The 10921-nt window shown below is 36.7% G+C and overlaps 1 pseudogene; it reads right to left on the reverse strand.

The window, feature by feature from the left end:
* Positions 1-256: 256 nt before the first annotated feature.
* Positions 257-1430, reverse strand: LOC143657886 (histone-binding protein RBBP7 pseudogene; annotated as a pseudogene).
* Between the last annotated feature and the right edge of the window lie 9491 nt (positions 1431-10921).

Below are 10921 nucleotides of genomic sequence, written 5' to 3' on the forward strand. Positions count from 1 at the left end.
AAAAGCGACCACACTCATATATTCCCCTTTCTGTGCCCGCCTCAGCTTCCAAAAAATTCCTGAAGAAAATTTAAATATAACTTCATGGTTTTGTTGAATCAAATCCCCCAGTTAATATTTAGAAAACACCCAATGTCTAGGCTAATAGCATTGTTGATGGTGAGCCGAACAAAGTCTGTGTCTCAAAATCAGGGTTAAACCAATCTCAGGGTTGGGAGTTAAAAAGGGGAGTTTAAAATCACAAGTGCAGACGTATCTAGGAGCCTTGTTTTTCTGGATCCACACATCCTTTAGGGTCTTCACATTATAAATGTTCTCTGCCTTCTGCCACACTTGCATGATATTGTCTTCTGATACATAACAAATCACCCAAGGCTCACTGGGATTCCAGGAGAAATCAGATATCTTGGCAGTGTGACCACCATGAATAAACAACAATTCTAGTGGCGCATCCTCTGCATCTTCTGGAGATTGTTCTTCTCCAATTTTACTTAAATCCCAGACATTCAGTTGATGAGCAGTACCACTGGAAGCCAAAATAGTTTCATTGTGAGATGACCACTGAACCTGGAATATCTCATCCTTATATGCAACTTGAGTTTCAGATTTCTCAGACCCCACAAGGCAACAGTCTTGTCAGCTGATCCTGCGGCAACAATGAACTCACTATAAGGACCGAAAGAGAGGCAGTTCACTTCAGCAGTGTGAGTATCAACTGAGTGGCTTGGTTTGGAAGTATTGTTTGAATGAGTATCCCAGATCATAAGTTTCTGATCATGGGCAACTGATCAAAACAGAGACTCATGAAGCAGATGACAGGAAATATCTTTTAATACAGCTGTGCGCCCAGTAAAGATGGTCTTAGCATCCACCTCTTTTACTTCCTTTGTAATGGCACTGATGTCCCATAAGCAGATGATATGGTCATCTGAAGGCCTAAGTAAGTGCCCATTGAGATTCGGGTTCCAAGAAAGCCTATAGCCTTCCTTCTGATGTCCATGAAGTTGCAAGTCTGGGTTGCACTCTCTAGAAGGGTCTAGTTTAGAAGAGTGTTTCGTGTAGCCAAAAACAAGAACATCACTGGATGGAGTCTTTGTTGCAATGATGCAAGGGCTCTGGGGCATATAATGGGCCCTGTTCACTTCTTCTTCATGGTTGATCTTGATTTCTATTTCAATTTTTCCACTAACTGAGCCAAAACTTCCAAATACTACTTTCTCACTGTCCTAGTGTGATGCATCAAACTGGGCATCATCATTAGGGAGCTGCACAGAGGCTATTACAAGATGGTTCTGTTCATCAAGGGTAGGTGTCCCCAAGACAAGTTGACAAATGCTGAAATCTTTTCCTTCTGGTCTGGTTACCTCTGAAAGCCACTGTGCAGTGAGGCTGGGTCACTTCTGAGTATGGGTCATGACCAAATCATAAAGAAAATAAGTGTTCTTTTTCCATATTTTATACTCCTCGTTGATCACACGTTCTTCCACTGAATCATCAAAGGCTGCTTCCTTGTTGGCAGTGGCAGACAGGCAAGTGGAGGGTTTGCAGAGTTGAGCATTGCAGAAGGGGAGGGGAGGCTGGAGGCCATGTATATACACATTTTTAATAGAAATGGTATATTGAATCATTTTGCAAATTGCTTTATTCACTGAAGTGCCTTGAAGAGATATCCATTTTATCACATGTAGACTTACCTCATCCTTTCCAACTACCCGTATAGTTTTCTATTCCATGACTAGACAATAAGTTTTTAGTCCTTTTTCCTATTGAGGACTTCTGAGTTGGCCCTCATTATTTAATACTAAAAGCCAGGTATTCTTATATACATCTCACATTGTCCAATGTTGTGCCTGTTTCTCTAGGATATAAATGGAAATGTCAGGTTGTATTGTATGTACCTTTTTTTTGTTTTGTAGATAGATTCTACAAAATTGCCTTTCAAAGTAACTGCACCTATTTATACTCTTACTACCAGCGTTTGAGGAGCATTTCCTCATATCTTGGCTAACACTTCTTGATACCAAGCTTTGTTAATTTTTCCAATCTGGCACGTGAGAAGTGGTATCTTGGTGTAATTCATATCTCCCTGATTGTTGTTGAAGTTTAGCATCGTTTCTTTTATTGGCCATTGTTATTTCTTCTTCTATGACCTCTTTATTTCTGACTGTCCTCTTATGCTGTTTTGTGTTTGAGCTCTGATACACAGCTGTGGCTCTGCTGTTTCTCTACTCTACCTGTTCTTGGCTCAATAGCTTTTCTTCTTGTTTTTGAGCAAGGTTATATGTGTATCAACGTCTTTCTCTTTTAATTTATTCAAATATTTTAACTGAGTTCCTTAAGTGCCAGGCACTGTAATAGGGGCTGATGATATGATGGTGACAAGGCAGGGTTGCTGCCATAATGGAGCTTATATTTCAGTGGGTTAAATAGACAACACATTAGTAAATGTATGGTGCAATGAACATAAAATAGGTGAGATGACAGAGTTATGGAACATGGGGGGTGACTTAGGGAGGATGGTGAGGAACTGCCTCTATGAAGAGGTAATTATTGAGCAGAGAACTGAATGAAATTACGGAGAAAACAGTCTTCCAAGCAGATCCATTAGCAAGTTTAAAAGTCCTGAGATAGGACTGAGGCATGGTGAGAGAGTTGGTATGGCTGGAGTTTTAAAGGCCAAGGGACAGAGTGATAGGAAATGGTGGTTAAAACGTAACTAGGATCTAGATCATATAGGACTTTCTAGGCCATGGTAAAGATTTCTTTGTTTCATTTAGAGGGTAATGGGAAGCCTTGGAAGTCTGTGGGTAGCAGAGTGCCATTTTGATGACTCCAGCTGCTCTTCGGTGAAAAAAGAACAAGTGTAAAAGCTGTAATCCCAGCAAGGATGCCCATGATCATGATGATATAGCTGGTGAGAAGTGCTCAGATTTGGGGCTTATTTTGAAGGTGGAGCCAGCGTGCCTTGCCTGATGGATTAAATGTGTGGTAGGAAGGGCAAAAGAAGAGTTGAGGGGACTCAAAGGTTTTGACCTGAGCTACTGGAGAAATGGTGATGACATTCCTCAAGATGGAGAAAACTATGGGAATGGCAGGTTTGAGGGGAGAAATCTAGACTTCTGTTGTGGACACGTTAAATTTGAGATACCTGTTAGATATCCAAGTGTCAAGTGGGCGTTCAGCTCAAGGGAAAAGTTGGACCTGGCAGTATACATTTGGGAGTTGTTCTCTTAGGGATGATTTTTTTTTTATTAATTAAAAAAAAAAAGAAATTAACACAACATTTAGAAATCATTCCATTCTGCATATGCAATCAGTAAAGGGATGATTTTGAAAACCATGAACTGGATGACATCAGGAAATTGAGCACGAGCTAGAGAGGAGAATAGAGCCAGGACTGATTTGTGGACACTTCAGTATTGAGGGGTTGGGGAATAGGAATAGAAGCCTGCAGACTGAGGAGTTGTCAGGGGATGACCAAGCGAAGCCAAGTGAAGAAGCATTTCAAGTATGAGCATTCACTGTGCCCAAGGATTGAGAAAAATCAGTCCTTAGGACAAATACTGGACTAGAGCAGTTTCTGTGGAGATAGTTGGGGAGAAAAATCAGAGATGAGGAGGTGGCCTTTCCCCTTATTTATAAGGGTTGGGTGCAGAGAGAGAGAGAGATGTCAGTATTGCTTCCTGTCATCTTGAAGCTGGAAGTCTCTTGGCTAATTTTTATTCTTCACTTGTCCCTGAAAATGTAGCACAGGTTTCTCCTCCTTCTCTCTCCCAGTTTTCTTACTGCACCCCTCACCCCTCCTCCCTATCTCCCAGGCTGTGCTAATTAACCTACTGCGGTCTTTCTACAACACTCTGCTGTATCTGAATGTACAATTGACTCCTCCACAGACAAGAGGTTCTGAGGTAGGCACATTGTTTATTTTCACCCATAAACTCCTAATCCATTCTTGATTGAAGTAATAAATATTTGTTAAATTGAAGTCGACCTCTTATTCAATCTTTTAAAACTTTTTGTTGATATGTATTATATATTCATATACCATGTAATCACCCAAAGTGTACAATTAATGATTCACAATTACCATCATATGCTGTGCATTTATCATCACAGACTACTTTTTTGTGAAAAATAATATACAACAAAGCAATATATTTCAAAGCATATCACAACAATTAGTTGTAGTACAGATTTCAGAGATTGGTATGGGTCACAATTCCACCATTTTAGGTTTTTACTTCTAGGTGCTCTAAGATACTGGAGACTAAAAGGAATATCAATTTAATGATGCAGCAATCATGCTCGTTTGATAAACTCTACCTTTTCTGTATAATTCCACCATCACCGTTGATCTTTCTCCCACTTTTTAGGGGCATTTTGGCTATGCCCATTCTAACTTTTTCATGTTGGAAGGGGCTGTGAATAATATGGGATAGGGGGAACTAATTGATATTCTGGAGAGGCTGGGCCCTCTGCATTTCAGGTCTTACCAGGTCCAGGGACCCTTCTTGAGGTTGTAGTTTCTGGAAAGTTACCCTAGTGCATGGAACCTTTGTAGACTCTTACGTAACACCCTAGGTGTTCTTTAGGATTGGCAGGAATGGTTTTGCTTAGGGTTTGGCAAACTGAGAGGTAGCAATGTCTAACTGAATCTTGCATAAGAGTGACCTCCAGAGTAGCCTCTCAACTCTATTTAAACTCTCTCAGCCACTGATGCTTTATTATACTTCTTTTCCCCCTTTTGGTCAGGATGGCATTATTGATTCTATGGTGCCAGGCCAGACTCATCCCTGGCAGTCATCTCTAACACTGCAAGGGAGACTTTCATCCCTGGATGTCGTGTCCCACGTAGTGGGGAGGGCAATGGTTTCCTTTGCAGAGTTGGGCTTAGAAAGAGAGAGACCACACTGACCCCTATTCTATTTAAAGGGGAGGACATGTTAAAGGAAGCCTTGTTCTAGCCATGGGTTAAGTTTCTGAATTTGACATGTAGAGGGGTAAATAAGGAAAATACATTCTATTAGTTGAGCAAACAACCACCTATTTGATGCAAAAACAGGATCATTTCTCATGACATTGGTATGTCCCAAAGCAGCAGGTCAGCGCACTGAGAGGACCTGATGTATCTGTAAAATAGTTCTTCTCGACAGAAGGCATCAAAGGTCTTTTCTGAGAGCCTAAAACTAGTGAGTAACAAGGATGTGAATTCCATTTTGAAATCATAGCCTATTATGTTTATGAACTTAAAATACATGCTCTGTGAAGCCACTGTTTTCTTTCAACCTAATTTTAAGTGGTAATTGCTTCTCTATGGTTCTCTAAAGAGCCTGTGTGGTGTGGTAGTGGGAATAGGGGACAAGGAGAAACTAAGAATGCTAAGTCCCCATGTATAAGAGGGAGCTGGCATGACTTCAACAGTCACTTATGTCACACTGCTTCCATTTCACCACCTATAATTTGATAATTAATAGCATTTGCCTATAATGTACTTTCCCTGTAAAAGATGCTTTGTTATCACTAAATACTAACATTATTTCCAATGATTATCAAGGTCCTCTGAGGAAAAACAAACCTTTGATTTCAGTATCCAGCTTCTTTTATCTTGTACCATAAGAAAACCAATGTCAAATTACTTTATTTGGCTTGTGGAGCCTCACACTGTTTCATCTTTAATAAATGTCCTCATCAAATTTACTTTAAGAGTCTTGTGAAAATGCAAATTCAGGTTTTAATATTCATTCAAAAATATTTATTGAGCATCTATTATCTATGAGGCATTGTGCCTAGACATGGGGCTCAAAAAATGAACAAAAATTGAAGTCTAAGCACATATAAATACAGCGCTGAGGACAAAACAGTATTCTACTCTGTTCTTATAAACTTTTCCTTATGTTTAAAATATACTGTTGAAGTGAAGTGTGGAAATCTCAATTAACTATGTTACCTTAGATGTTTTTCCCCAAATTCAGCAGTTAAAGACCTCATGGTTAAATACTAGAGTGGATTTTAAGAAGTTACAGACGATTGTAAGGGCTCTAAGGAATCATTTAGTTTAGTGCTGTTCAATAGAAATATAATGCAAGTCACATGTAATTTTGAATTTTCTAGTAGCCACTTAAAAAAATAAAAACAGGTGAATTAATTTTAACAATACATTTTATTAACCCAATGTTAACAATATTATCATTTCAATATATAATCAATATAAAAATTATCAAGCTATTTGTAAAATTTACAATTGAACAAGTAGATTCACATACTCAACTTGTCCCTAGCATCAAATATTTTAATTAAATAAAATTTAAAATTAAGTTTCTCAGTTGTACTAGCCCCATTTCAAGTGTTCAATAGCTATGTGTGGCTAGTGGCTACCATGTTGGACAGCACGGCTACAGAACATTTACATTACTGCAGAAAGTTGAATTTCCCAGTGCTGGTCTAATTCAACTCATTGAGGAAACTGAGCGACATTCTGTGGTAGACCTGGGAACGTAATCTTGTAAGTTTCATAGACGTAAAACAACAACAACAGGGCCACCAACCTTTCAAAAGGTGAGTGTTCAAATGAATTGGAACACATGGAATGTAATGTATCATTTAACAATCGACAGAGAAATTTTTTAGAGGGAATTAACCTGTTTATATGCTTGGTTGTCACAATAACAAGATTTAAATAAAATATTTTACACTATGCATGTGTTCAGGTTGTTTGGTGAAGATTTTTCTATGCATTCTTTATTATGAAGTGATTTGTTAAACCTACACAACTTCCAAATGAGTAGCAGTGGAAATGTTGCTTCACTGGAAAACTGCAACTCAAGATCTTTTAATAGGGAAAAAACCTCTCGGTTCTAGTCATACTATCTGAGAACCTATGAAATCTGCTCTGTTGTCTTGCCTTGAGAAGACATTTTAGATGTTCATATTACATGAACCCTTATTACCATTTAAAATACCATGTATTACTTCTCTTGTTTATTGCCTGTCTCTACTGCTCCCTCCCTCCTAATGGTCTAAGTTCCATGAGAACATGGATTTCTTTGGCTGTTTTGTTCACTGCTTTATTCTTAGTGCTTAGAACGCAATAGGCAGTCATTAAGAATGAATGAATGGATGAACGAATGAATAGTGCTCAAATGTTATGCACCTCCATGTTTCCTGGATATAATTTTAAAGTGTTCTAATGTGGCTTCTTTGGACTATTTCAGTTTTCCTGAAGTAGAGTATTTACAGTACAAGGATATATTCATAAGTGTTATAGACCTTATAAATGATTGGAGACAAGATATGAAAATAATTAAGTGGTACTGAGGACAAAAAAAAAAAGATAGAAATGGAATAGACAAAAAATATATTTGGAATTGTCCACCTGTAATTTGACTGCATTGTCTCCAAAGTGGTAATGTGTAAAATATCACAAAAATTTCTAAGTTGATAAGTAGACTCAGAAGGGTATAATGAAAAATAATTTCATTTTAACAGTGGAGGCTGTTTCTATGCAAACATATGACCAATTATCATAAAAAAGCTAGAAACAAAGTAAATCATCCCTTTCTAATAAGAACATTTCATTGTTTCCTTTCAGTACAGCTATATATTGATTTTTACCCTGGCCAATCTACACACTATTTTAGCAGAGTTTCAGTTTCCGTCTTTGTCTGAGATACAAATTAGTCTTTAAAATAGCACTAATTTAAAAAATTATTATATCTTAAGGGACCAGGTTCTTTTGCTTGCAAGCAGGGAAATATGACTCTGAGAGGTAAGTTGACATCCGGAAACATTTTTCGCCTTCTGTCTTTGTTGGAGACGGTTTCCTTTTGTTGGATTTTAGTAAGGATGTAATCTCAGTTCCATTTACAAAGGGAGATCACAATGTCAGGTGTCAAATCCACAAATCAATTCTCTCCTTAACTGCTGAAGTTTGACACGTCCCCATGTTTGTTCCAGAAAACTCTAAGCAGTCTTTTATTAGCCACAGGGAATTAAATTTCTTATGTAGACGAATTTACTTCAAAATTATACGAGCAACAAACAAAACATTACCAAAAAGAAAGAAAAGAAAGCAAGCAAATCCTTGTTCCAACCTGAAGCTTTCTTAAAATAATCTTTCCTCTTCCTCTTCTCCATACCATGTTTCAAATCACCAACTGGTTATTACCTACTCTGGAGACTAGAGTTTGGTCAGAGACTCTTTAAAAGAGAATCTCAGTACCCTAACTAAAGTGGAAAAGGTCAAAATAGGTGACTATTGAAATGCAGAGTGCTTTAAGTCACATAGCTATTATGTTTGGGCAATTCTTGAAAGAGGAAAAAATAACCCCACAGTGGGATTTAAGACTTTATTTTGTTTTAAATAAAAGACTTGCTTTTTCTTTTAACAAAATAAAAGGATGTGATGGGTTTAGAGTAAAAACACAAATTAACAGACTCAGAAAGGAGAAGGACAGAGAATATATTTTGTAGATGAACCAAATTCACAGCTTTGGGCATAAAATTCTATACAGTAAAACCCACCTTATAGCTAAAGCTTCATATGTTCCTCTTGTCCAAAATTGGTGATGGCAAACCTGAGTTTTTTAGCCCCTTCCTCCCAGGGTAATTCTAATTATCTCAGAAGTGACAATATAATCTCCAAATAATTTTAATTTTGATTCAAAGATAAATATGTCCACATATCTACCATTGTTGTTGTTACTATTTGATGGGAAAGGGGGCTGAGGCACAGAAGTGAAAATCATAAAGAAAGTTAAAATTATCTTCACCTAAGCCTTAAACTGACAAGTTAAAACACCTTGTGCATAAAAGCAGAAGAAAACTGCGTTCACTTTCACTCACACTGTTCCCTACCATGACAAAGACCAGATGTCAGGTTTCCAGAGTGTATCATGCTTTTTCCTTGGTACTTAAAGCTTATTTTTTGAAGTTTGGAGAAAAACTGCAGCTCCTTCTTATTTTTAGTTTAGCATTATATGGTCTAATAATTCCATATACCAGAAGTGTTTTAGCAGAAAATGAGCTTTGAATATTTATGCATTAGCAATAATCCAAGAAAGGCTGTGGAAACAAAATTCTTAGAATGACCTTTTGTTTTGAAAACTCAATTATTCTAAAAAATAAAAACTCAGATTTCATGGAGAATAGTATCTACAATACAGCATATAGTAAGGACACTGAATTAGGGGAAAAGGTATAAGTAAATGACATTATTTTTCCTTGTAAATAATTCCTACTCATTCTACACACACACAAAAAAACATACATAATATATGGAATTCCTCTCTTCTTCACCAAAAACAATATTTGGAAATTCCTATGTGAAGCTAATTTGCCGTGAGGAATTTAAACCCCTGTAATGGGGTGTCCAGGTCCCTATGGGTAATTTTTTTTTTTAAATGTACACCATGTGGTGCAATCTGTTATAGCCTACAAGTAGGGGAGGGGGAAAAAGTCTCTGTAGGGCCCAGGAATAAAAATCCTCAATGGCAGTCTTTGATTTATTAACTACAAGTAGGAAAAATGGCACAGCTGAAGCCTGGAAATACCTTCCCTCCTGCCCCAAATCGTAACTCAGGGTATAATACATTTACGCTTTTCTTTTTAACTATTTAGCAAGTTAGTCAATTCAGGGAAGGAAAAAAAAAAAACCCTCTCTGAGATGGTTAAATTGCCATTCAAAAATTTTGTATTTTAATCTAACCTGCTGGTGATTTAATTTACAGATTTCAATGAAAGTGTATGCTTAAATATTTTAGGACGTTAACGTATCAACCACTGTTTAATTTTGGAATATGCCTACTTGCTTGACACAATATTTTACCATCTCAACAAATGTTTAGCCTTTTTTTCACTTGACTAAAGAGAAATAAGTTTCACATTGCTTCATTCACCTTCTTATGTGCATATGCTGGGAAAGATTGGATGTTAAAAAACAAAAAACAAAAAAAAAAAACTTCCTCATGTTCCTTTCTACTACATCTAAATCTGTTTACCAATTCAAAGCTGCTTAAAAAAAAAATCCTGCATTCTCCTGCTAAATCAATTGGATGGCTGGAAACCAAATATAGTACGACAGGATAAAAATTACTAATTTATCTTCATGATAGAACAATAAAATTGTTCTGCTCTATCCTAGTTTTCTTTCTTCCTTTCTCTATTTCCCTTTTTAAAAGGCTTTCCCCTTTTAAACCAATAGTTTTTATAGTTACATAGGTTATAATATTATGCGACATTTTGTATTGTGACACTATAGATGAAATTGTCATCGGAGTGACACTCTGTACTATTTATTCATTAATTACAACTATTAACACTGTAGAGAAGTGTGCTAATCTGCCAGCACATATTATGAACACAATGTTATTGTTATCCACACCAATACCTACTCAACAGGATATTTCCAAGATAGTAGTTTAAAGGAATTTATCAGCACAATGGCCATTTCAACAGGGTTTTGTTTTTTTTTTAAGCTTGTCATATTGTTTTCTTTTAAAAACAAAGACCAGTTTGAAATTTAAAATATTTAACTTTAGTAGAGTGTCAACTTCCTTTGTTAACAGAAGTTGCTTCTATAGTTACAAAAATTTTATATTTATTTTCTAGTGTATAAGCACTGGTGGATTGAGGAATCTTAAAGCTGTTTAGGGTTGTGACCCAAAGCTCTCGGACAACTGTTTCAGAAATAATGAAAATAGAAGGGAGAGGGAAAGGCAAGTTAAAAGATGAAAAAATGAGAGATGGGTTATTCTCAATTCATAGGGTTGGCAATCCTTAAATAAGCAAGTGAAAATCCAATAACTATTTCCAGCTTTAATGGGTATTTTTGTTTAAAACCAAGTAAGTCTAAGACCTCTCAAAACTGGCTACTTATTGAATCCTTTATGGTTCAGCTCTTCCTATCTCTAGAAGTTTAGAGCTT

The sequence above is a fragment of the Tamandua tetradactyla genome, chromosome 15, assembly GCF_023851605.1.
Source record: "Tamandua tetradactyla isolate mTamTet1 chromosome 15, mTamTet1.pri, whole genome shotgun sequence".
NCBI classification, from domain to species: Eukaryota; Metazoa; Chordata; class Mammalia; order Pilosa; family Myrmecophagidae; genus Tamandua; species Tamandua tetradactyla.